The sequence below is a fragment of the Protopterus annectens genome, chromosome 11.part0, assembly GCF_019279795.1.
Source record: "Protopterus annectens isolate FY-2018-M chromosome 11.part0, PAN1.0, whole genome shotgun sequence".
NCBI classification, from domain to species: domain Eukaryota; kingdom Metazoa; phylum Chordata; order Ceratodontiformes; family Protopteridae; genus Protopterus; species Protopterus annectens.
Genome location: NC_056745.1, coordinates 300,696,542 through 300,724,089, shown reverse-complemented (window position 1 = coordinate 300,724,089; position 27,548 = coordinate 300,696,542). Strand labels below are relative to the sequence as shown.

General features: G+C 43.2%; 1 protein-coding gene across 1 annotated transcript in view; it reads right to left on the bottom strand.

The window, feature by feature from the left end:
* RECQL (RecQ like helicase) overlaps nucleotides 1–27,548 on the bottom strand; it is a 608,801-nt gene that overhangs the window by 328,252 nt on the left and 253,001 nt on the right. The gene's annotated exons all lie outside the window — the stretch shown is intronic.

Genomic DNA, 27,548 nt, shown 5'->3' with positions numbered 1-27,548 from the left:
GTTTTGAAGTACTGAGATAGTTGCCCTTGTTTTTCTAGCGTAAGATATGCCATCTGGGTGTTTGTGTCCAAGCTGGCACCCAGGAAGGTTATTTTCTGAGATGGTGTTAGCCTTGATTTCTCCTTGTTGATGGTATATCGCAGAGAAAGCAGTAACTGTGTCACATATGCCAGATGTTCCAGTAGTATGTGTTTGCTGTCCGCTTGGATCAGGCAGTCGTCCAGATAAGGGTAAATTTGTATCCCTTGAGGTCTGCAGTAGGCAATCACTGTTGCCAGGCACTTTGTGAATACTCTGGGCGCAGTAGATAAGCCAAAGGGCAATGCAGAGAATTGATAGTGGATTGAACCTGCAAGAAATCTGAGGTATCTTCTGCAGCTTTGTCTGATTGGGACATGCAGGTATGCCTCCTTGAGGTCCAATGTTACCAGCCAAAACTCCTTGCCCAGCATGGGAAGAAGTTGCTGTAATGTGAGCATCTTGAATTTTGGTACGAGCAGAAATGTGTTTAGGATGGATAAGTCCAGAATGGGTCTCCAGTCGGTTCCTTTTCTTGGTACCAGAAAGAGTCTTGAATAAAAACCTTGACCTTGTTGGTGCGTAGGTACCTTTTGTATAGCTCTCATTTTTAGGAGCTTTGAAATTTGTAATTGTGCCTCTGCCCTTTGATTTTGTGGCAGGTTTGGCATGCCTCTCATTTTTGGAAGAGTGTGAAATTGAAATTTGTAGCCTCTGTTTATAATGTCCAATATCCATTTGTCTGTTGTGACAATATGCCAATTGCTGGCAAATAATGCTAGTTTCCCTCCCAAAGGTGCTGTCAGCTGATACTTGCTTGGCATGGAAATGAGGGAGTCATTGGGTTTGCTTCCTGTATTGTTGTGCACTATCTTCACCACCTCTTGGTGCTGTAGATTGCCATTGTCTGCCTCTATATGATCCTTGTGATTGCCCTCTGCCCCTTGTGCGTCTGTATCTGCCTCTTTGGGGCTTGTCAGTGGCTGGAAGGGACCAGTTTTTTGAATGCCAATTTCTACTAAAACGTGGTGGTTGGACCTGTAATAAAGCTTTGACCGTTTGCATAGATTTGTCTTTTTCTTCCATTTTCCATAGTATCTCATCAGCATTAGTACCAAATAGTACATCCTTTTGTAAAGGAGCATCAAGAAGTTTAGCTTTCACATGGTCAGGTAAATTTTGTTCCCTAAGCCAGGCGTGCCTGTGAATCACTGATCCTGTAGCAGCCGCTCTACTGGAAGCCTCTAGGGCATCATAACCACATTGTAAGGTGTGTTTACCCACTTGCTCCGCACTATGCATCATATCCTGTAACTCTTTTAAATCTGGTTGTTCAGGTTGAAACATTTTGTTCCTTAATTGTGATAACAGGTACTGTTGATATTTAATCATATGAAACTGACAGTTTAAGGCCCTCATGGCTAGGGTGGCCGTGGTATATACCTTTTTACCCCACCTTTCTAGAGATCTGGATTCCCTTTCTGCAGGAAGTGGATTCTTGGCAGTGGAGGCCTTTAATCCCTTGGGGCCTTGTGAAATGGTTTCAGGGTCAGCATTATGGCCTTTGTAGAGAAATTGGTGAGAACTGGGTACTCTGTAATACCTATCAGGTTTTACTGGTGCAGGAAGCAGAGAATCAGGGTTAAGGCAAGCCTCCGAGTAGACATCATCTAGAACATCCAAAACAGGGGGTATAGCCAGAGGCCTATGCTGAGGTAACCAAAGAAATTCCCTAAGCCTTTTCTTGGAATCTGAAAAGTCTTGGCCTTTCCAATGGAAGTGTTCCCTCAAGGTGTGCAATGTTTCCCCAAAAGAGAAATCCTCAGGAGGGGATACAGATGGGATGGACTGTTCTGCATCTGAATCCTCAAAAGGAGAGTAAGATTGTTCCTCTGCATCAGAATGTTCTGATAAAATGGATCCCTGATCAGATGAATAACATTCTTCCTCCACTCTGGGTCTCTTGTCAGGAGGGGGCTGAGAACCTCTGATAAGAGTAATTAGATCCTCAGCCATTTTGAGCATCTGTTTCTTAGGCATGTGTCCAGGAGATGGGCCCTGTGGAACAGGCCTCGTGGGATGCCTGGCTGCTTTGGATTTAGTAAAGGCCTTAATTGAAAAAGCAGATGAGGGCCTAAATACACCATGGGTGGAAGTGGACCTGTCCACATTAGTAGGCTCGACAATAGCAGTGGCTTCGGTTGTAGTCTGGGAAAGGGCCGAGGACCCAGCGGTCTCGGGTACAGAGGACACCGCCAAAGGAGTGTCGTTGGTAGTCAGGGACTGCAAAGGCGTCTCGCTGAGTACCGGACCACGTGTAGCCTGTTTTGGCGTGGTGTCAGCGGGGACCGAGGGCCTCGCGTGTCGGTCCTTTTCCTTGCGTTTTTTGGGCAAAACGGTAGTCGGAGTGTCCGACGACATTTTATAGTCAAAAGCTTTGCCAAAGTAGTGTTGGGCGAACTCCGCCCGACGCTTGATAGTGCGTTTATTGAAGGTAGCGCAAAAGCGACAGCCCGAGACGTCGTGGTCTGGGCCCAAACAAGGTATGCAAAGGGAATGGAAATCCTTATGCGGTATTTGCTTCCCACAAGAAATACAATTATTAACTTTTTCTGACATCGGTTTGAGGCAAGAAAAGGTTCCCCAACGGGGTACTTAGCTTTAATGAAGACTTCGGTTCCAATTATTTTCATAATTCAGGAGCTGGCCGACCGGCACTTGCGAACTGCTTCTGCTTCGGGCACCGCGCGGCAAAAAAGACTGAAGAACATGGCGTCGGCTGTGTCTTTTATACTCTGGTCTTCCTGACGTCAGAAGAGTAAGCGACGACAACCGACGCCGGACCAAGACTTTGGAATTCGGCCGACCGAGGGACCGCCTGACGGCTGGAAAACCCATCTGTGATTACTGCAGCTGTATGCACGATGAACATCGAGAGCAAAAGAATTTAGTGACAAAGATAGCCCAACACAAATAGTTCGGAGTTGAACAGCGCACAAAACCGACAGCGAGGAACGTCGTGGTCTGGGCATAAACAGGTGACGCAGTAAGAATGAAAATCTCAGTAAGGTATTTGCTTTCCACAGGCAAGACAATTATTAATTTTTTCTGACATCGGTTAGAGCAAGAAAAAAAGCTCCCCAACGGGGTACTTAGCTTTAGAAGACTTCAGGTCTGAAACTCGAATAACGAAAATTTCAGGTAGCAGCCAACTGGCACTTGCGAACTGCTTCTGCTTCGGGCTACACTCGGTAAGAAAAGCGGATGTAATGGTGTCGGCTGCATGTTTTATACCCCTGACGACCTGACATCATGGAAGAAGCGATAACATCCAACGCAGAAATCCCAAGACTCTGGTATTCAGACCGACTGAGGGCTATCTGCAGGTAGATACCCAAAGTGTGATTACTGCAACAGTGACACACGAAGAACATCAGTCATTCCCCTCCACAAAGAAGGACCATCAGCTGACCCCAAGAACTATAGAGATATCAGTCTAACAAGCTTAATATGCAAAGCCATGGAATGAATTATTATGGAAATGATAACCAAGGACATTGGCAACCTATAGAGACTAAACCCATCCCAATTTGGCTTTGTTAAGAGAAGGTCATGCTTACTTAACCTGGTAGACTTCTCTGAGAGGGCCATCAAAGCAATGGATGAGGGTAAAATAGTGCATGCAGTGTATTTTGACCTGGCTAAGACATCTGATGCAATGTCCAACTCAGGAAATGTTGACAGGCTCTCCAAGCCTGATGTAAACCCTTACATAACTCACTGGATTGATGGCTGGTTAACAGACAGGACCCAAGACGACAGGATCAGTGAGACCACCTCCACCAAGAGACCAGTCACCAGTGGAATACCCAAGTGCTCCATGCCAGGCCTGTTTCTGTTTGACATCTACTTCTTGGAAGTTAAGGCCAATGTTTAAGGACTCTGGCTCAACAAGTTCACAGATGACTGTAAAACGGGAGCCATATAGACCACCCCAAGACACAGACATCTTGCCAATAGGTTTAACACAGACAAATGACTGGTACCAAAGCCATGGCCTAAACCTCAATGCCACAAAATGCATTATAATGCCCTTCAGGAAACTGTCAATACAAGATAATTACTTCATCGATAAAATGCCCCTAAGAGTCGACCCAGTAGTAACAGATCTGGGAAAGTACAGTTGTGTGCACTTACCATAAATGTAGATGTTTGAGTGTATTCACTGTTGCAGTCATCGCACTAGGGTTATCTGCCTGCAGGCAGCCCTCAGTCGGCCCGAATACCAGAGACTTACTATTTCTGCGTCAGTTGCTGTTGCTCCAGGACTGACGTCAGGTCGTCAGGGGTATAAGAACAGGCAGCCAACGCCATTACATCAGTTTTTCTTGCCCCAAATGTCAGGAGCCCCCCCCCCCAAATAGGAAGCCAAATTATGGTGGGGGAAAACACCACCAGTAAAAAGTAAATACCAATACCAAAACCCCAGAAGGGGTGAGTAACAGGCATAGGGAGGAGAGAGAGAGATAAAAAAACAGGGGGCTGGAGGGAGGGAAACCAGGACTGCAACAGTGAATACACTCGAACATCTACATTTATGGTAAGTGTACACAACTGTACTATGTTCTTTGTGTTTCACTGTTGCAGTCATCACACTTGGGTGGATTCCTAAAGCTGAAGAAGGGTGAAGGCAGTCAAGAAGAGTTAGGGCTGACTAGTATGCCTTGCAGGACTGCTGTAGCAAAACCTGCCCTGGATTTGGAAAAGACAGGCAGGTGATAATGCTTGGTGAAGGTGTCTACAGAACTCCAGGTAGCAGCTTCCAGGATGTCCCTGGTAGAGACTCCCCTGAGAAATGCTGTAGAGGTAGATGGCGCCCTAATGGAATGTGTTCTGACCCCCTGAGGGGTTGGTTTCCCATGGTGCTTGTAGCAGAAATGGATGCAGTGTGCTATCCATTTGGAAACAGTTTGTTTTGAAATGGAGTTTCCCTCTGCCCCTGTTGCAAAGCGGACTAATAATTGGTCAGATTTTCTGAAGGGCTTAGTCCTATCCAGGTAGAATCTGAGCTGTCTGTGCACGTCCAAGGAGTGCATGATCCTTTTCCCTTTATTTTGAGGATTTGGGAAGAAGGTTGGCAAATGGATGGATTGGTTGAGAGCCACACTGGACACCACCTTAGGCATAAAGGAAGGGTTAGTCCTGAGGAAAATCCTGTCAGCAATGACAATAATGAAGGGTTCCACAGTCATCAGTGCTTGTAGCTCAGACACTCTTCTAGCTGAAGTGATGGCTAGAAGCAAGGCTGTTTTCCAAGAGAGGAATATTAACTCTGCTGATGCAGCAGGTTCAAAAGGGGACAGCGTGAGCTTTTCCAGTACAAAGTTAAGGTCCCAAGCAGGAGTGGGTGCTCTCCTTGGTGGCCTTAAGTTGTTTGCCCCTCTCAGGAATTGTTTAATCAGAGAGTACGAGAAGAGAGGTGGTTCAATGTTGTAATGAGCAGAAATGGCTGAGGCATGTATCTTAATGGAGGAGAAGGCCAGGCCTTTGTGGAGTACCTCTGCTAAGTAATCCAGAATTAGAGGCAGGGAGGGCAGAGTTGTGTCCTCTCCTTTAGACTGAATCCATGAGAAGAACCTTTTCCACTTATCAGCATAGGATTTTCTTGTACTGTGTCTTCGGGCTTCAAGAATCACATCCAGCACCTGTTTGCATAGGGTGCCTGGGGGAGAATTCAAGGAATAAGCCAGGCTGCAAGATTTAGGGTTTGCAGTTGTGGATGCAAAATCTGTCCCTCCTGCTGACAGAGCAGGGTTGGGGTCTGGTGTGGGTGTCAGGGTGGCACTGGTGTCAAGCTGAACAGGAGTGGGTATCACTGCAGGCGTCGCCAGCCCGGGGCAATCAGAATTGTCCTTGGCTTGTCTTGTTTTATCTTGAGTAATACTCTTGCGAGAAGTGGCAGAGGGGGAGGGCATAGATTGAGAGCTTTTCCCACTGAAAAGATAGGGCATCCACTTTCCAGGCCCTACTGTGAGGATTCCTGGTGAAGAATTTGCGGAGCTGGTGGTTGTAGGGGGAGGCAGAGAGATCCACCTCTAGGGTCCCTCATTTCTGAATCAGAAGGTTGAAGGTGCTGGGCTCCAATTGCCACTTGTGTGGGTCTAGGAGATTTCTGCTTAAGTCGTCTTCCAGTGAGTTTCGTTTGCCTGGCAGGAATTGAGCTTGTATATGGACTTGAAATGTCCAAGACCGTGTTCCACAGGGCCATGGCTAACCTGCAGAGGGGGTAGGAATGGGTTCCCCCCCTGCTTGTTGAGGTACCACATAACTGTGGTGTTGTCTGTTTTTATAAGCGGTTGTCCTGGAAAGAGTAGGGATCTGAAAGCTGTCAGGGCATTCTGTACAGCTAGCATCTCTTTTTGGTTGATGTGCAGATGAATCTGGCTTGGGCTCCCAGTGGCCCTGAATACATTTTCTGTCCATGTGAGCCCCCCAGACGTAGTCTGATGCATCTGTGGTTAGGATCTGGGTGGTGTGGGGTTGAATAAAAGGCAGTCCCTTGTTGTGGTTGCATGCTTCTGCCCACCAAAGGAACTCTGTCCTTAGACAGGATATGATAGGAATGACTGTTTCCAAGTCTTGAGAATGTTGGCACCAAAGACTTTTTAAGTACCAATGAAGTTTCCTCATATGCAGTCTTGCATATGGAATTAGCAGAATGCATGAGGCCATGAACCCTAGGGCTTGCAGTATTTTTCTTGCAGATAGCTGGGTTCTGGTGGCCATTTGTTTGAAGTAGTTCGTCAGATAGACCTGTTTTTCTGACGTGAGGAATGCCATCTGGGAAGTTGTGTCCAAGCTTGCTCCCAGGAATACAATCTTAACTGGGTACCAGTTTTGATTTTTTTTTGTTGATGGTGTACCCCAAAGAAGTGAGAAGGTCTTTTAAAAATGTCAGGTACTGCAGCAGCAATTGCTGACTGTCCACCTGAATCAGGCAGTCGTCCAAGTGCGGGTAAATATGGATATTTCTCTGCCTGCAGTATGTAATGGCTGGAGCCAGGCATTTTGTGAATACCCTGGGTGCAGTAGACAAGCCAAAGGGAAGTGCAGAGAACTGATCATGCATAGATCCTGCCCTGAAATGTAGATACTTCCTGCATGACTCCCTTATGGGGATGTGCATATAGGCTTCTTTTAAGTCTAGGGTGACTAACCAGGCATCCTTGGCTAGCATAGGAAGAAGCTGTTGCAGGGTAAGGGTAAGCATTTTGAATTTTGGTACCATCAGGAAGGTGTTGAGAATTGAAAGATCCAGGATTGGGCGCCAAGAGCCCTCTTTCCTGAGTACCAGGAAGAGTCTGGAGTAGAATCCTTGACCCCTCTGTTCTACTGGAACTGGCTGAATAGCTCTGATACTGAGCAGGGGAAAGTACTTTGTTTTGAGCCTCTGCCACTGGTTTGGAGGAAGGTCTGGAAACCCACTTGGGGTTGGCAGTGAATGGAAATAAAATTTGTACCCCTGGGATACAATGCTGAGGACCCACCGGTTCTGAGTGATGGACATCCAGTTTTTTGCATGAAGGGCAGGTTTTCCTCCTAGGGGCACAAGCAATTGGGCAGGGCTGGGAACTGGAGTAAAGAAGTCATTGTGAGCTTTTTCAGTGAGGAGGTGACTAACCATTCACTGCTTTAGGGGTGGGGGCACTCCATTGCTTAGATCTGTGCATACCCTGAGACTGTAGTCTGGGTTGTCTGTTTTCCCTGGGTCTGATTTGAGAAGGCCTGGAGGGGGCTGGAAAAGACCAGTGTTTAGAAGGGCAATGCCTACTGAATCTAGGGGGTTGCACTTGGTAAGAATTTTTTAACAGTCTGCATAGACTTATCTTTTACTTCCATCTTTTTAAAAACCTCTTCTGCTTTGGTGCCAAACAAAACAGTCCTTATTCAATGGAGCGTCTGGTAACTTAGATTTGGCAAGCATGTCTTCTCAGTACAGAACCAGTGACTGCTGCCCGGCAGGATGCTTCTAGGGTATCAAAGCCACACTGCAAAATATGCTTACTGACTTGGCTTGCAGAGTGCATAAGCTCCTGCAATTCTTATTTTCTGCACAGTCTGAAAAGGTTGCCACTTTTTGTTTAATGAGTTCCACAACATGTTGCTGGTACTTCAGCATGTGAAACTGGCAATACAATGCCCTAATAGCAAGAGGTTCAGAGGTTCTTACCCAATCTGTCCAAAGCTCTCGAATCCCTGTCTGAGGGGGGGGGGGTGGAATTCTTGGCAGTAGTAGCCTTGATACCTTTAGGGGACTGGGAAATGGTCTCTGGGTCAGTAGTAGGATTCTTGAAAAGAAATTTGTGAGTGTCAGGTACTCTGTAGTACCTGTCTGGTTTCCTAGGGGAGGGAGGTAAAGTGTCAGGAGTAAGACTGGATTCCATAAAAACATCATCCACAACATCCAGGACAGTGGGTTGAGTATAGCTAAAGCCCAGTGTTGAGGCAACTCTAGAAATTCTCTGAGTCTCTTTTTGGACTGAGGATAGTCTTGGCATTCCCAATGGAAATGCTCTCTTAAAGTATGCAAGGTTTCACCAAAAGAAAAATCCTCTGGAGGGGAGGCAGAGGGAATGGATTCCTCTGCATCTGAATCCTCACAGGCAGATAAGGGCATTTCTTCATAATCAGAAATCTCAGAGTCATCGGACTCCTGGTCTGTAGAAGCTGAAGGTGACTGGATTCTTTGTCTCTTTGCAGGGGAAGGCTGACTTCCCCTAATCAGCGTAACAAGGTCTTCAGCCATTCTAAGCATTTGTTTTTGTGGCATGGGAGCATGAGCATGCGCTTTGGTTGTCAGTTTTCTAGGTATAGTGCGTACACTGGGCCTAAGAAACTCAGTAGTTTTTGTTAAAAATGAAGTCGTCGGTTTTAAACGAACATCGGTTGAGTGAAGAACTGCCTCAGAAGCCGGTGCCTGGACAGCGGCTTCAGGCCATCCAAGGTAGAGACATCCACAGGTTCCATAGTCGAAGAAGAATCTTGCGGTGTACTGGACTCGGAATGGGTCTCAGTAGAGGCCTGCGAATCTACTGAAGCAGACATCAGGGGTTGCGAAAGCACCTGACTGAGTACCGGCGTACTGGTGACTAGCTTAACGGAAGTGCCGTCGGCTGTTTTGGACCTATGTGGTCTCTCTCTGTCTTTATCCTTACGTTTTTTCACAATATCAGTAGTCGGATGGCTTACCGAAGCCATTTCAGAATACGGAGATAGAAAGCGAAAGAATTTAGCAACAAAGAGAGCCCGATGACGAATGGTTCAGGCATTAAAACAGGGCACAAAACTGACAGCGAGGGACGTCGTGGTCTGGGCCTAAACAGGTGATGCAGTAAGAATGAAAATCTGTGTGAGGTATTTGCTTTCCACAGGCAAGACAATTGTTAACTTTTTTTGACATCAGTTAGAGCAAGAAAAAAGGATCCCCAATGGGGTACTTAGCTTTAGAAGACTTCAGCATTATTCAATTCGAAAAAGAAAATTCAGGTAGTGGCTGACCGGCACTTGCGAACTGCTTCTGCTTCGGGCTCCTCGGCAAGAAATACTGATGTAATGGCATCGGCTGCCTGTTCTTATACCCCTGATGACCTGACATCAGTCATGGAGCGACAGCAACCAATGCAGAAATACTAAGTCTCTGGTATTTGTGCCAACTGTGGGCTACCTGCAGGCAGATAACCCTAGTGTGATGACTGCAACAGTGAAACACGAAGAACATCATATGTATACAACGATCTGGGCCTTTGACCAACATGTAGCTAAAATAATAAGAACATCATTCTATGTCCCAGTTTACAGATAATGGCATCCAGGTCCAAGGAAGTTACAGTAATCCTCTACTCAGCCCTTATCAAAACTAACATTGAGTACAATACCCCCTTTGGCAGACATCTAACCAGACACTTGCAACAGTTAGAATGCCAACAAAGCTTTCTCACCAGGAGAATTTACGGCATGAATTCTCTGTCCTACATGGATCACCTAAAGGCTCTGTCTCTGTATTCAGTCTCCTACAGGCTGTTGAAAGGGGATCTTTACCTGGATTACAGGGCTTTCTCAGACGCAGCCTTGATCGATCTGTTGCACATGTACAAAACAAACAGCACCAGAATCATTAGATCCAGGGATGTGAACTTTGCTTGAAACATAAAGAGAACATGCTGGAGATACAGATGTGTGTGCCAAAGGATTCCCGCACTGTGGAATGGGCTCCCCATCCATGTAAAACAGAGTTCATCCCTATGCCTATTCAAACAAAACCTTGACAACTGATTGGTGATTCGTACATTTACCGCCAGTGTGGCCCTCATGTCCCTTATGGATAGAAGCAGTCAATAACACAAGTATTATCCTAACAACCCCCACACACACAAATTCTTAGCTATCCGCCTACTAACATCCCCACCCCTGTATGATACTTGGGATCCAAATGGTTTGGAGTGCGCAGCTAGGTGTGGAAGGGCTCCAATGGTCATTAGTCTGGTAACAACCTATGAACTTATGATAATTCTACTGTATTTGGCACTTACTAGTTGTCCCCTTTGGTATATACCTGCCAAAACTTTTTGACACAAGCTGAAAGACCACAATGTTTTCTTACCAAGAAAATCAAGGGCACGGGTCATAAAAGATATACTGATCACCTAAAACGCCCTGTCCCTCTTTTTAGTCTCTTTCCAGCTAAAGAAGGGTGATCTCTGCCTCATTTACAAAGCCTCAACAGACAATCAAACTTTTCATACCTACTGCACATCCTAAATTCAGCTGTGGCATAAACACTCACTCCAGATCTAAATCTCTTCTGCATCATACACACAGCATGTTGGACGGATGGACAGACAGACAGACTCTGGAACAGCCATAATCTCCACATAAAGCAACGTACATTCCTTACTCTATTCAAACGTAATCTTGTTGCTGTGAAAATCTCTTAAAAGTTACACTTGTGGTACACCATTATCTAATATAACCACATCAAGAATTCTATGCTCTGCAACCACAGTGCATTGACCACATCTCCACTTCTAGCTTCTGTTCACATCACAGCCATAAGCAAAATACAACCATAATCAATGCAGATAAAGTACACACAGTCACAAAATGTAAATCTAGTCCTCCTTTTCTGTGATTTTCTGGATCTGGATAATGAAGAATGAGGCTGTACGAAACAGAAAAAAAGAAAAAAATGCAGTTTACAATCAAGTCCTTTTGGACTGCATGAAGTGTTGTGGTTTTGGACTAGAACAGTTTTTTTTTTTTTTTTTTTTTGGGAGGGGATACATAGGAAAGGCTCAAAATTTCAATAGTACTGGAATTGCCCAGTGTGGTTGTTTAAAAAGTCTTGATATTGTCCTTTTGGTACACAATCTTGTGGCATTAAAACATTTCCACCCTCAACTTCTATGTTTTTCTAAAATTACTGAGCCATCACGTAATTAGGACCACTTAAAATACAGACTGCAATGTCTTAACTGATTAAGAATCTGTGTGGGGGGGTGCTTACATTATTCTCCAAAGGCAGTAGTGTTATTCTGCATTTCTTATTGCCTAACTGTTGAGCACGTCAACTGTACATTCTGATTTCAAGTCGGTTTTGTTTCATATTTGTGAATTTCAGTTTGTCTTTAGCTATGGAAGGGATAATTTAAGACTGAAGACAATAATGTTCTTCTGTTACTTATCTGAGTAAGTACAGGGAAACAGCAAATTTAAGGATAATGAGGGGTAGTATGGGTTGCCCTTAAAATGAAGGGACCTGCAAGTTTGACACTTTTCTTTTTGAAAAGAAAGTAGTGCTGTATCATTTTTCACCTAGCCCTCCCATTGTCTCTTTTCTGTTATGAGACTCAACAGCTCCTGACTTATCGATTCCTTAGGCTAATTAAACTTCACTCACCTTCTAATCCCATCTTAACCTATCCAACGTCCAGAGCAACTGCCTAGGTTTTAATTCATCAGCAGCTGCTATTCTGAGGTGAATTTAGTGATAACGTAGTATTACCAGCTTCTTCCAGGTAAAATGTTTTGGCTAAGAAACATCAGAATGATATGAGATGCATCTGTTGCTGTAATCTGGAGCATCCGGGGGACAGTATATTAAGGTATAATAGCCACAGTACAACTTCACTCTACTGTTATACACAGGGCAGTGGGTACAGACATGACAGTTAGAGGCTGGAAGAGAAGGAGCAAAGTAGATCCTTTGCATTAGGTGTAAGCCAGTAGTGTGGTCTAGGTACCTATGGGGAGGGTCTGAGATGTGGTGTATCTAGGATAATGAGTCTGGCATGAGAGATGAAGTTCAGGATAACATTTGGAAACTGCAGTGTTGGGAGGGTAGAAGTGACAGAAGGCAGGAAGCTTGTAAAGGTAGTGTTGAAGAAGCTTGGTGAAGTGGGAGAGAGGTATTTAGAGGGCAAAGGGAGGCAGTAGTTTGAGAGAGAAGGGCAGACAGCGTTCCAAGGGGAGTCAGAAAAATGATACACATGGAATGTTTTCAATCTTAGTGCATAAATACAAACAAGCAATTTCTCCATGGATTGTTACTACAAGAATAGCCTTGCACACCTTGGTCTAGTTGAACAGAAATTCCTGATCAGTACAACACCTCACAAGCTTCTCCAAAATTCATAATTTCCAAGTGTGACTCCTGCATTTTAGCCAATATTTGTTTCCTTAACTAATCAGGCACTATTATTTTATCTACCTTGCGGAACACATACTGTATACAGCTAATAGCTTTAAAAGGAAAGTACATATGTACTTGAAATCAAATGCAGATTTCAAGCCTGCTTATCCTATTGCTTATTGTTATAACTATGTATTCTTATCTCTAAATCACTCTCAGTACTTTGCTGGAACTCTTATCAACTTCATTTCCATTACAGGCAACTGTGAAATTATCCAACTTACTTCCAGTTCCTTACCAAGGAAATCCTCATCTTGTTCTGGAAAAAGCACATGAATCAGCATATCTTCTTGTATTCATCTTTTCTTGGATTTTACATCACAAGTAAGTCACACAGCCTGTAATCTCAACTACAATATCTGTAGTCTTGGTGGTGTCCTGTACAATGACTGCTTAAATATATCCTGCAATTTGTATAATCCAGAATGAAAGTCCCAAAAGTCCCCTCAAAGTCCTCTCTGAGGAACAACACAGAGACGAAGTGGGGGAGGGAGGGTCTATAAATGTAGCCTCAGAGGATTATCTCGGCTCTTCCTACATGGGTGGCATGGGTACAGTGTGTTATACATACAATGAAGTGGATAAATGGAGACAGGTATGCAGAAAGGAGCACAGCAGAGGTGACGCTGATGAGTTAAAGACTAGAACTTTTTTATAACACACTAAACTGAATCCCCCACATTACAACAGCATCCAATAAAGAAAACTCTCCCTCAGTAATTTGATCCATCATTCAGCCTATACCATGCATAAGCAACATACGTATATGTGTGCATGCTTGTTTGTATGTGTGTATCTCTCTGTGTGTGTATATATATATATATATATATATATATATATATATATATATATATATATATATATATATATATATATATACATACACACAAACACACACACATACATGAGATGCACGTGTATGAATACATCACACACACATACATGAGATACACGTGTATGAATACATGTGTGTGTGTGTGTGTATCTATATGTATATATACATATATATATATATATATATATATATATATATACACACACACACACACACACACACACACACACACACACACACACAGAGTGGGTTGACACCTTGCCTAAGACAAATGTATTTGCAAAACCCTCTAGTTCATTACAGCCAGAAATGGACCAGGTGGGTAATCATACAATGAAATACATATATTGCCAAAGACACGCCTTGTCATAATTGACCTCAATATTTAAAAAGAAAAACAACACAAAAGTATGTGCAGTTCAAGAAATTTAAAGAATATGCAGTTCAGAAACTTAATTGAGTACTGAACAAAGATAGAATTTTTTTTTAACACTTGCATGTTGTCACCCTAAATTTTCAACCTGCCTTTTCCAAAGCCTGACATATTTGCAAGAGTAAAAACATTTATGCAACACTAACAATCGTATCACAAATCACTGCTGAAGGAAATATTTTTCATGGATGCTTGGTAGCAATTTAGACATCTGAACAGAAACCATCAACCACAAAGTACTGCTGCTGGTAAGGTCAACCAGCTGCTACACAGGACACCAAACTTACAGTTTTTGTTTTGGTAAAGTAGTTCTTCGCTTAGGCCCATAGTTTAAGTGTTGGACTGTTGTGTAATAAAGCAGCATTTACCCAAAATTGCGCACACTCACTCAGCATATATACATTACTGCTTAGCCACAAAGGTAAGAGAAGGGATATATAAGGCAATTACTGACCAGACTTGGACGGAAAGGGGACTGCCATCCATATAAGTGTGATGGACTCGATGTTGGTATAACCACTGAGAAAGAGGTGATGAATGTAATAACCTAATACTGGTGCAGATGATGATGATGAAATATTAAGAATTTCTTTTTACCTGACCTTGCTTCTGTTACCCTTTTCCTGCTCACTTTTTTCCGATGGACTATCATTTTTGCTTTACACTTCTCGTACAGATCCCCAGTTGCTTACCAGAAGGTTATGATGTCACAATTGAGGATATAAGAACACGTACTGATTAACTTACATTCTTAACCAAGGATGATGACTCTAAATGCCCACTATGGCCATTTCTAATTCCACTTCATAAGGAGCACTGCTGACCTTTTCTGAATTATTTGCAAATCATGTCCATGCATATGAGTTAACATCAGGAATGTTATATTGGTGGATAGCTGCATACTGCAATATGGCATCTCTAACAACACTGTTCAGATGGTAGGAGGGACTGGTTGGATGTGCAACAAAGTGACCACTAAAGCCGTTCTACACAGCATGAGTACACTTAAAACACCTTTAAATTATAGAAAGCCATCTCTTCAGAACATGCTGACATTAACTCTCCTGTGCAGCACAGTAAATGGTTATTTTTTTAAATATCCTCTTATTTTTTTAATTACAAGCTATGCATTTTAAAAGCTTCCAGCCTCTAACAAATTCCACAACCCCAACACAATGAATCATTTATCGTTTACTCTCTGTGCTATTTTCGCTCACACTACTGTGACTATTTCTAGTTACAAGCGCACAACCTGTTGGAAGCCTATTTATTGGTCTTAGTTGTGAGGGATGCTTGCTTTCGTAGCATATTTCTTATCACTGGAAGCATACGTAATGAAACACAAAAAATTTTTAGATTCTGCTATGATAACAGCCTGATGACTTTGACTATGAAATTCTTTCCATGACACAGATAGCAGTGCATAGAATTTTTTTCAGTACTGATATTCTGTTTCCCAAATTTTTCTTATGCACATTAAGTTTTACTGGCACCAATGGCTACATATCTGCACATTGATCTGTACTTTGTAAGGAACAATGAGTGCAGCTACATGACTTGGTGTTAAGTAATACATCAGAAACATAACAGAATAAAACAGAAAAAGTTATGCTCAAGGAAGTCTTGGTTTACACCTTAGCTCTTGGTGGGCATCTGCTAGTACAGAAAAAAAATGCACATTGACCACAATTGTAGTTTAATAAAGAACAAAATGTAAGTGCTTTCACGCTTCACGATGCCTTGTCACTCATGTAAAAAATGCAGTCACTGGTATTGTATACTAAATTAAACTTAAATGAGTCATATTGATGATGCAACAATATAGCTTTTAAAAAGAGTCTGTCTCATTTAAACCAGGAAAGGTTGTTGCTTGTAACCTAACATTACAATCAAACTCTTAACTTTTCAGTAGCACTACATATGCTACCACCTCTCAATTTTTTATTGCCAAACAACATTAAACATAAGAATAGTTACAAAAGTGAAAAAGAAAACAGTAGAACACAGTGGACCAGAAACATGATATAGCTACTAAACTTAACAATGAACTATGAGCAACCTTTGTTAAGCATAGTCTGAATAGGTAAAGATATAATTTAAGCACAGCTGAGATGTATGTTCACTAGATAAAATGAAGACGATGTAAGTTGATTGTGGATGAACAAATAATCACCGACTGATAACAGAGGCATTGTCTTTGCTCCATATAGAACAGGTAGATATTTACTGCTTGCCCCAAAAGGAAATAAATGGTTATGGGTAGGGTGGAATAGTTCAAGGAGTGAAGCATACTTAGAGGTAAAATTACTAAGGCCTTTGTGGTAAGGGACGAAGCGCTTTTCAATAATGATGCAATACAAAGTCTTACATGGGTAGATACTGAAGGAGCATAGCATGGCAAGGGGTGATGTAATTCCATGGGATAGGTGTTTAAGATCCTTACCTGTGCTGATGGCTCAAATTTACACTAAAATCTTTCAAAACTAAAAATCCAAACTTTCATGCAGGTCCAGCAGATTCAACATATTTAGTAAAAACATTCTCAGATTTCTGTTTTTTTTCTTTATATCAAACACGTTCACTAATGCTCTCTTTCAAAGTTTTATTTATTTTATCTACAAAAAAAATTTACAATCTAAGCAATTAGATGCATATAATACATTAGCTGTATTACAATCTGCATAGTCACTACATCTGGTGCTGGAAATTTATCAGATGTTAATATTGTCTCCAATGCCACTACAGCTTCTACCTCCATTCTCCCATCATCATCATCATCATCTTCTTTCGGCTGTTCCCATTAGGGGTTGCCACAGCGGATCTTCTGTTTCCATTTCTTCCTGTCCTCTGCATCATGCTCTTTCACAGCAACCGGCTGCAAGTCCTCTCTCACCACATCCATAAACATTATCTTAGGCCTTCCTCTTTCCCTCTTACCTGGCAGCTTCATCCTTAGCATCCTTTTCCCAATATACCCAGCATCCCTCCTCAGCACATGTCCAAACCAACGCAATCTCGCCTCTCTTGCTTTGTCTCCAAACTGTCCAACCTGAGCTGACCCTCTAATATACTGATTCCTAATCCTGTCCATCCTAGTCACAATCCAGTGCAAATCTTAACATCTTTAACTCTACCACATCCAGCTCTGACTCCTACCTTTTCGTCAATGCCACCGTCTCCAACTCATATAAAGTACAGTTTTGTACCTACCATAAATGTAGATGTCTGATAGGTATGCATCTGCAGTCCATACATATGGGTTGTCCTGCCTCAGGCAGCCCTTCGGTCGGCCGGATTCCAAAGTCTGGGTCTGGCATCGGCTGATGTCGTCCTCTCCCCGACGGAGTGCCTGGGGTATAAAAGCGTCAGCCGACGCCATCTTCCTCAGTTTTTCTTGCCCCAGATGCCAGGTGCCCTCTAAGGAAGGCTAAATTTGGAGAGATGCAAAAAATTCCAAACATGCACAGTAATATAAAACAAATACACCATAATAGATAACCCCAGATAGCTATAAGAGGGATAAGTACCCAGGAAATACCACAGAGGGGAAGGAGGGAGGATAAACCTGACTGCAGATGCATACCTATCGGACATCTACATTTATGGTAGGTACAAAACTGTACTATGTCCTTCAAGGATGCATCTGCAGTCCTTACATATGGGTAGAATACCATAGCCAAGCTGGGGGTGGTAGGATCTAAGAAAGGGATGGTGTAGCTAAAATGCCCTGCAGGACTGCCGTAGCAAAGCCTGCTCTGGATCTGGAATATAAGGGTAAGTTGTAATGCTTGGAAAATGTATGCACGGAGCTCCATGTAGCAGCTTCTAAAATGTCCTTGTTAGCCACCCCTCTTAAGAAGGCTGTGGAGGTGGCTGTGGCTCTGGTGGAATGAGGTCTAATGTTAGCTGGCACGGTTTTGCCATGAAAAGAGTAACAGAATCTAATGCAATTCCCTATCCATTTTGAAATTGTCTGTTTGGAAATTGCTTTTCCTTGTACACCAGCAGCATATGCTACAAATAGCTGGTCAGTTTTTCTGTAAGTCTTAGTTCTGTCCAAGTAGTAGCGCAACTGTCTGTGAATGTCCAGGGTATGCAGAAGTTTCTCCCCTTTGTTTTGTGGATTTGGAAAGAAGGTACGCAGGTGAATAGCTTGGTTCAGTGAGACCCTGGATACCACCTTTGGCATGAATGAGGGATTGGTTCTCAGTGAAACTCTGTCCTGATGAAAAATAAGAAATGGTTGTACTGCCATGAGGGCCTGCAACTCAGATACTCTTCTTGCTGAGGTTATGGCCAGAAGGAAGGCAGTCTTCCATGACAGGAACTGTAGTTCTGAAGATGCTGCTGGTTCAAAGGGAGGTAGAGTTAATTTTTCCAACATGAAGTTAAGGTCCCATGTAGGCACTGGTGGTTTCCTTGGAGGATTGATGTTTTTAATTCCCATTAGAAACTGCCTTAGGAGAGGATGAGAGAAGACAGGTGGATCAGTATTGTATTCTGCTGAAATTGCTGAAGCATGAATTTTTATGGAAGAGTAAGAAAGGCCATTGTGGAGCATTTCTGCAAAGTATTCCAGGATATGTGCCAAGTTCATCACTGTCGCATCTAGGCCCTTTGTGGTGTTCTAAGTGCGAAATCTTTTCCATTTTGCTGAATATGCCTTTCTTGTGGAAGGCCGGCGAGCTTCCATGATGATGTCCTTCACTGTCTTGGATAGCTTATCCTGGTGAGGAGTCAAGGTATTCTCCAGGCTGTCAGCTGCAAGGTTTTCAGGCTGGAGTGCAGAGTTTTGTAATTGTGTTGTGTCAGAAGAAGTGGCCATTGTGGTAGAGGCCACGGTTTCGTGCGTGACATGCTCCTTAACAGTGGGTACCAGTGTTGTCTGGGCCAGTCCGGAGCTATCAGAATCACTTTGGGCTGCTCCATCCTGATCTTCAGTAAGACCTTGGTCATTAATGGAAGAGGTGGGAATGCATACACTGTTACAGTATTCCAGCTGAAAGAGAGGGCATCCACTTTCCATGCTTGTGGGTGGTATGTCCTTGAGCAGAATTTCTTCAGCTGATGGTTGTGGTGGGAGGCAAAAAGATCTATGTCCGGCCTCCCCCATGATTGTGTTATCTGAAGGAAGATGTCTGGGTGCAGCATCCATTCGTGTGGATCCATGATATTTCTGCTTAGGCTGTCCGCCAGTATATTGTCTTTTCCTGGCACAAACTGGGATTGCAGCTCTATACTGATTTTTGGGGAAAGTTCCCAAAGATTCATTGCCAGCCTGCAAAGAGGGTAGGAATGGGTACCTCCTTGCTTGTTTATGTACCACATAACTGTGGTATTGTCTGTCCTTATTAGCAGGTGTCCTTGATGCAGAAAATGTTTGAAGGCCTCGATTGCATGTATCGCCGCCAGCATTTCCTTTTGGTTTATGTGCATGCGCAATTCTTTCTGTGACCATAGTCCTTGGATGCATCTGCCCTCCATGTGTGCTCCCCATCCATGGTCTGAAGCGTCCATTGTAATGGTTTGGCTGATTATTGGTTTTCTGAAGGGCAGACCCCTGTTTGACTGGCTTGCTTGGGCCCACCAGAGAAATTCCTTTTGAAGGCATGGAATGAGTGGTATCAAAGCTTCTAGGGTGTGACTGTGCTGACACCATAAACTCCTTAGGTACCATTGTAGTTTCCTCATATGTAGCCTTGCTTGTGGAATCAGAAGAATGCAAGATGCCATGTAACCCAGGGCCTGCAGGATTTTCCTTGCAGTCAGCTGAGTTTGTTTTGTCAGATTTTCGAAATAATCCGGTAGTTGTCTTTGTTTTTCTTCCGTGAGAAAAGCCATTTGGGTGGTTGTATCTAGTTTCGCACCCAGAAAAATTATCCTTTGGGATGGGACAAGTCTTGATTTGTGAATGTTGACTGTATATCCCAAAGCCCGAAGTAGGCGGATGGCATAATTCAAGTGTTTTACCAAAGTTTGTTGGCTGTCCGCTTGTATAAGGCAGTCGTCCAGATATGGGTATATTTGAATCCCCTGAAGTCTGCAGTGTGCAATTACTGATGCCAGGCATTTTTTGAATACTCTGAGCGCAGTAGATAAGCCAAAGGGCAATGCTGAGAATTGATAATGCTCTGAACCTGCAAGAAATCTGAGGTGTCTTCTGCAACTTTGTCTGATAGGGACATGCAGGTATGCCTCCTTGAGGTCTAGAGTTACCAGCCAAGACCCCTTGCCCAGCATGGGAAGGAGTTGCTGTAGGGTCAGCATTTTGAATTTTGGCACAATGAGATAAGTATTCAGTGCGGACAAGTCGAGAATAGGCCTCCATTGTTTTTCTTTTCTTGGGACAAGGAATAGTCTGGAATAAAATCCTTGGCCTTGTTCTGTGAGAGGAACCTTTTCTATAGCTTTTATTTGCAATAGGTTGGAAATTTGTTTTAAAGCCTCTGCCCTTTGATTCGGTGGCAGGTTTGGCATGCCTTTTCTTTTTGGTAATGTATGAAAATGGAACCTGTATCCTTTGTCTATTATTTGCAGTGTCCATTTGTCCCTTGTAATACTGTGCCAATTTTTTGAGAATAAAGATAGCTTTCTGCCCAAAGGTGCTTCCAATTGAGCCCTGGTTGGCGGGGTCAAGGTAAAGTCACTGAGTCTGTCCTTGTGGAGCAGTTGTAGGTCCTGCACTACCTCTCTGGTTAGGAGGCTGCCATTGACGTCCTCTGTAGGAGCCTCTAGCTTGCCCTCTACCTCTGGCACGCCTGTTCTTGCCTCTTTGAAATCTCTCTGTGTCTGGAAAGGACCAATTCTTAGAGGGCCAATTTCTGCTGAATCTTGGTGGTTGGACCTGGAGAAAATCTTTGACTGTTTGTACAGATTTAGCCTTTTCCTCAAATTTCTTTAAGACCTCCTGAGCAGTGGAGCCAAATAACTTTTGCTTTTCCAGTGGCGCATCCAGAAGCTTTGCTTTAACATGATCTGGCAGAGTTTGTTCCTTCAGCCAAGCATGCCTACGTATGACTGCACCTGTCATTGCTGACCTACATGAAGCTTCCAATGCATCATAACCACACTGCAAGAAATGGTTGCTAACCTGTTGGGAGTTATGTACCAGATCCTGAAGTGACTTGCGATCTAGGGGTTCAGGTGAAGACAGTTTTTTATGCAATTCATCTAACAAATATTCTTGGTAATGTATCATATGGAATTGACAATTTAATGCCCTCAAAGAAAGAGTGGAAGTAGTATACACTTTTTTACCCCATCTCTCTAAAGCCCTGGACTCCCTTTCAGAGGGGAGTGGATTTTTAGTAGTGGCAGATGCAACCCCTTTAGGGCCCTGGGAAATAGTTTCAGGGTCAGCAGAGTGGGCCTTGTAAAGGAAATGATGCGAGTCCGGGACCCTGTAGTACCTATCGGGTTAGACAGGAGCCGGAGGAAGGGAGTCAGGGGTAATGCTAGACTTAGAGTACACATCATCAATGACATTCAAAACAGGAGGAATAGCCAAAGGTCTATGCTGAGGTAAATGCAAAAAAGTCCTTAATCTCTTCCTGGAATCAGAGAATTCCTGGCCCTGCCATTTGAAATGCTCTCTCATGGAGTGAAGGGTCTCCCCAAAGGACAGCTCTTCAGGAGGGAAGGCAGAGGGAATAGATTCCTCTGCATCAGAATCCTCGTAGGCCGTAAAGGCCTCCTCCTGGTAGTCTGAAAGAGCAGAGCCATCTGAGGCCTCATCAGAGGACTGGGGATCAGTGCGCTCAACCCTGGGCCTTTTGTCTAGAGGAGGTTGAGAGCCCCTGTCCGGATGTGGCTGAGAGCCCCTAATTAAGGAAATAAGGTCCTCAGCTAAACTTAAAATCTGTGAACCTGTAGTGGATCTCTGAGGAATAGCCTTGGGAGGCAGAGATTTTGGCTATTTAGCAGCTTTAGCCCTTGTGAATGCCTTTATGGACATGGATGCAGGAGGCCTGGCTGCTCCACGTGCTGGCGTAGTTTTGTCTACGGAAATGGCGGATGTTTCCTGAACACCGGTTTCTGAGGGAAATTCTATAACCGACTCAGAAGAGGCCTCCGGGGCCGAGGTTGTCGGTTGTGCGGTTTCGACGGTCGGAAGTACCAAGGACTCGGTTTCAGCCAGACCGAGACACTCGCGGTAGGCCTAGGCGTGGTTTCAGCCGAAACCACGGTCCGCGTGTGTCGGTCCTTGTCCTTCCGTTTTTTGGTTAAATGAGAAGTCGGAATCTCCGATGGCATATTGTAACAGTGACTAGCCCCAAAAAATTCCTCTGCAAACTCCGCCTGACGCCTAAGAGTGCGTCGGTTGAAGGAGGCACAGGCTGTACAGGCCGAGACGTCGTGGTCTGGGCCTAGGCAGGGGAGGCAGTAAGAATGGAAATCCTTATGAGGTATTGGTTTCCCACAAGTTAAGCAATTATTAACTTTAAGCATTTGATCTGACATCGGCTGAGGCAAGAAAGAGTCCCCAATGGGGTACTTAGCTTTTGAAGTCTTCGGTAGCTGAAGTTACAAGAGCTGGCCAACCGGCACTTGCGAACTGCTTCTGCTTCAGGCACCACGCGGCAAGAAAGACTGAGGAAGATGGCGTTGGCTGACGCTTTTATACCCCAGGCGCTCTGACATCGGGGAGAGGGCGACATCAGCTGACGCTGGACCCAGACTTTGGAATCCGGCCGACCGAAGGGCTGCCTGAGGCAGGACAACCCATATGTAAGGACTGCAGATGCATCCTTGAAGGACATCATAGCTGGTCTCACTACCCTCTTGTAGACCTTCCCTTTCACTCTTACTGGTACCAGTCTGTCACAAATCACTCCTGACACTCTTCTCCACCCTGCTTGTACTCTCTTCTTCATCTCTCTTCCTCACTCACCATTACTTTGAACTGTTGATCCCAAGTACTTCAACTCATCCACCTTTACCAACTCTACTCCCTGCATCCTCACCATTCCTCTACCCTCCCTCACATTTACACACATATATTCTGTTTTAGCCCTGCTGACCTTCATTCCTCTCCTCTCTAAAGCACATCTCCACCTCTCTAGGGTCTCCTCAACCTGGTCCCTACTCTCACTACATATCACAATGTCATCTGCAAACATCATAGTCCACAGGGCCTCTCATCTGTCAACCTGTCCATCACTACTGCAAATAAGAAAGGGCTCAGAGCTGATCCTTCATGTAATCCCACCTCCACCTTAAACATATCTGTCACTCTCACCGCAGTCCTCACCAGCTACTGTAACATCACAGGAGTTTTTTCAGGAAATTCCCAAATGCCTAAGAACTGAAGACAGACGAGAGAAGGGTGGTTCATCAACAGAAACAAGAGAGGTTGACGAGGAAGAAGACAAGCCAACCATAACAAAATAAGGGTTATGCTACTGAAGGTTAGGAGCTTAAACCAAAGAATGCACACCCTGGAAGCACTTCTGTCACTGGAGGATGTAGATGTCTGTGCATTCACAGAAACATGGTTCAAGGCCTCAGAGAGTACCCCGGCCTTGCAAGGCTGCAATGCCTTCCACATCTTCGGACCGCAAAACGAATGTGGGAGAACCAAAGGAGGTGGTGCTTCTATCTATATTAGGGATAAAATCACCTCCTGACTAGTTAGATTGGACAACTCTCCTCCAAGTTCAGATTACTGTGGGTAAGACTCCCATTCAGGTCATAGCTAGTTATAGATTCCCCTTCCATGGATCATGATGCACACAAGGCCTACTTGACTAAACTGGACTCAATCCAAATATTTCCAAACACTCTGGTCATGGGAGATTTAATTATCCCACCATCAACTGGGAAACCTACTCTAGCCCTGCCTTACTAGTGCAAAAATTCCTTGACTTTGTTACCTCAAATGATTTGGAAAAAAATGTTCAAACCCCTTCAAGAGGAACAAATATACTAGATCTGGTCCTCCCTAACATGACAAACACATGCACCACTACAAACACATGCACCACTACAACTGTCACTAGTCAAATCGGACCAAAAATCAGTCACTTTCGAACTGGCACTAACACCAGAACTCACAAAAGGCAAAGTCAGACTAAAAAACTTCACCAAAGCAAAATATACCTTCTTAGGGAAAGGTAGAAATTATTTCCAAGCCCCACCACAAGCTGGAAATGATAACTACACCAAAGCTTAAACTATAGCCTTGTACAATCACTTGTAGAAGTGTATAGACTCAGCTGTTCCAGACAGAATTAAAGCCAGAGCCCCAAGTACAAACATGCTGCACTGGTGGACATCCAGCATCAACAAACATTACAACAAACACAGAAAGCTACTGTCTAAGAAAATTAAGGTGAGGCCCTAACATTGGAAAAGCACCTTCCTCAGCTTCAACAGACAACTACGACAACATGTCAAATCCTTTACGGGTAACTTTGAGAAACATTTAGCAGTCACTGCCAAGGATAACTATAAGGCCTTTTACAGCTATGTATGCATGTAGCCTAAAAGGTAGGACCCAAGTATGTGCTGAACTAGTGACTAACGGTATCACACATACTGATCCCACAGAAATAGCAAATGTTCTAGCAGACAGATTTGGTGAAAAATTCTCTCTCCCTTATCCCCTCCAAACTATCACAAAGCATGCACCTAACTCCCCCCAACCTACATATCTGAATTAACATATCTACATATAACTACATACATATAACTACATATCATTAAAGCCTTGTCTAAGGCAAAAAACACAGCTACTATGGGACCAGACAGCATTCCAGGCTGTCACCTAAACAACTAAAACATGAGCTAGCATCAGCATCAAAGTACCCTACTCAATCACAGGCTAACCACAGGCGTTGTTCCTGTGGAATGAAAAACAACAGTTATTCCCCTCCACAAAGGTGGCTTAACAACACATCCAGAGTATTACAGACCCAAAAGTCTGACCAGCCTCATCTGTAAAGCCATCACCATAGATCTCATAAAGACAGAGGTGACCTCCAAACCTGCAGATCTTGCCAGTTAAACCTGGTGGATTTCTTTGAAAATGTGATCAGGGCCACTGATGACAGCAAATCTGTGCATACAACATACCTTAACTTGGGAAAGGCCTTTGACACAATCTTACACTCAAGCAGTACTGATAAACTTAAACTGAATGTAAACCCCCTTTGTTATAAAATGGGTTGCCAACTGGCTCACAAACCGGTCACACATTATCAAAGTGGGTGACTCAATATCAACCAGCAGACCTGAGTGCCACAAGGGTCATTGCTGGGCCCCATACTGTTTGGTAAATACTTCTTAGAAGTTCAAGCTAAAACTAAGGGGCTATAGCTAACCAAGTTTGCTGACAACTGTAAACTGGGTGCAATTATTAATCCCCAAATTATGTCCGTATACTTCAGGAAGGTCTTACGCAGACCACCGACTGGTGTCTTACTCATGGTCTCAAAATGACTGCAAAGAAATGCATCATCATTCTCTACAGTGAAAACAATGTCCCTTCACACTATGAAATTAACAGCAATACTCTATGTACCTATGAAGTGGTAAGAGATCTGGGATCACAAGTAGACTGCAACCTTAACTTTGACCACCATGTGTCTACTGTAGTAAGGAAGGCTTTCTACATAGCACAGTTGATTAGCAAAGGAGTTATAACCCCTCTACACCAGTCACTATTCAGGCCTATAATTGAGTACAACGCCCCTTTCGGCATGTACCGTACAAAGCACCTGTAGCAGTTGGAGAGACCTCAGAGGTTTCTAAATAAGAAGATCAAGAGATTCCAGCACACGCCTTACACAGACCGACTCAAGTCCCTGTCACTATACTCGGTATCATATAGACTTCTTGGCTTACAGAGCAATCTCCTACCCAAACCTAATGAATTTGCTACACATCTTTAAATCAAATGGTACTAGAGCTACCCATTCCAGGGACCTAAATATGGTCTGCGACTTGAACAGGATGTGCTGGAGAGACAGATTTGTCTCCCAGTGACTGGCACATCTTTGGAATAGGCTGCCAACTCATGTGAAGCACAACACCTCTATGACAATGTTCAAAAGGAACCTGGACGAGTGGGATGAGGCACTGTAAATAATTACTGGGGATAGTACCCAAAACCCTCCTGGACAAGGGCAGTCATTACTAAATACAATCCTGGGTATTGTCTAGATTATCTATGGTATTACATTATGATGAAAAGCCTAGGCTTGAAATGACCTCTGGGTCAACAGCCTAGTAACCTCCTATGATCAACTGCATTTCTGGGACATTGGTTTTAAAGTCTGCAAAATAAACACCAAAAAGGAGAGGGCCAATCACTGTGGTACCCCACTAGTTACAATTTTACATAATCTTTGGGAGGTGCCACTACAATTTTATGTTTATATCAGTTAAGCCCAGTTTGTATCCAGACTTCCTGAATACAAATGATATGCAGCTCTGGTTCCCAAAATGAATATACCTATGTGAGGATGTGCTTAAGTGACTGTGTAACATCCTCGCAAATACAGTAGCATCAATGACAAATGCTATCAGATTAATCAAAAGTGATGCTGAAAATGTATGTCAATTCATATTATAATCAAAAGACAAGAGTACAAACAAGTACTACATAATGATTAGAATTTCTACATGAAACAACTTCAATGCAGTTTACAGGTATATCTATGGTAAACTTACGACACAGTGCAACATCAGCAGTGCACTGCATTGCAGTAACGGTTGTACAGGGGAACGTAAGTGAAGTGTTCAATGACCACAATGTAAGTAGACATTAAGAACACTGTACCTCCTCTTTTTAAATTTGAAAAGGTTTAACATTGTATATAAAGACCAAAAGTGAGATCAGTCAATCATCTAGGATGTAGTCAGGATTTCAAAGCTTCTAACAGGCATAAAACTGCCAATCTGGCTACAGCAAGACTAGATGCAATGCACATACTGAACTACCATTATTAAAACAAGGTAGCTATGAATTTAAAAATACGTACCACTTTGGATGCAGATTATTTTCTAACTGCAGCTGCATCCTTCTATTATACATACAGATCCCATATAACGTGTGCATATACATTTATAGATATCTGTACTTGCATCAATATATATGAATTTGTATGTGTATATATATATATATATATATATATATATATATATATATATATATATATATAAAATACACATGTATGAGTGTGTGTGCGCGTATTATATTATGTATTTGTACATACAATAAAACAGTGTAAGAAACTTCTGTGTGGAAGATTTTCAATCCATATACATCTAGTTAATCACTGTATATTAATCAGATCAGATAATGTTAGTAAAAGTAGCGAACGTAAACTCATCCAAAGTCAAAAAAATAATAAAAAATATATAATATATAATTTGAATTATTGTACAGAATTAAGTATTCGAACGTAATCCAAGCAGGGTAGGCAGTCTGTTTCCAGTCGAAAATCAAGACAAGCGATCCAAGTAAAACAAAAATAACAGTAATAGTTTCCTCAAATGTTTTCTAACTACCT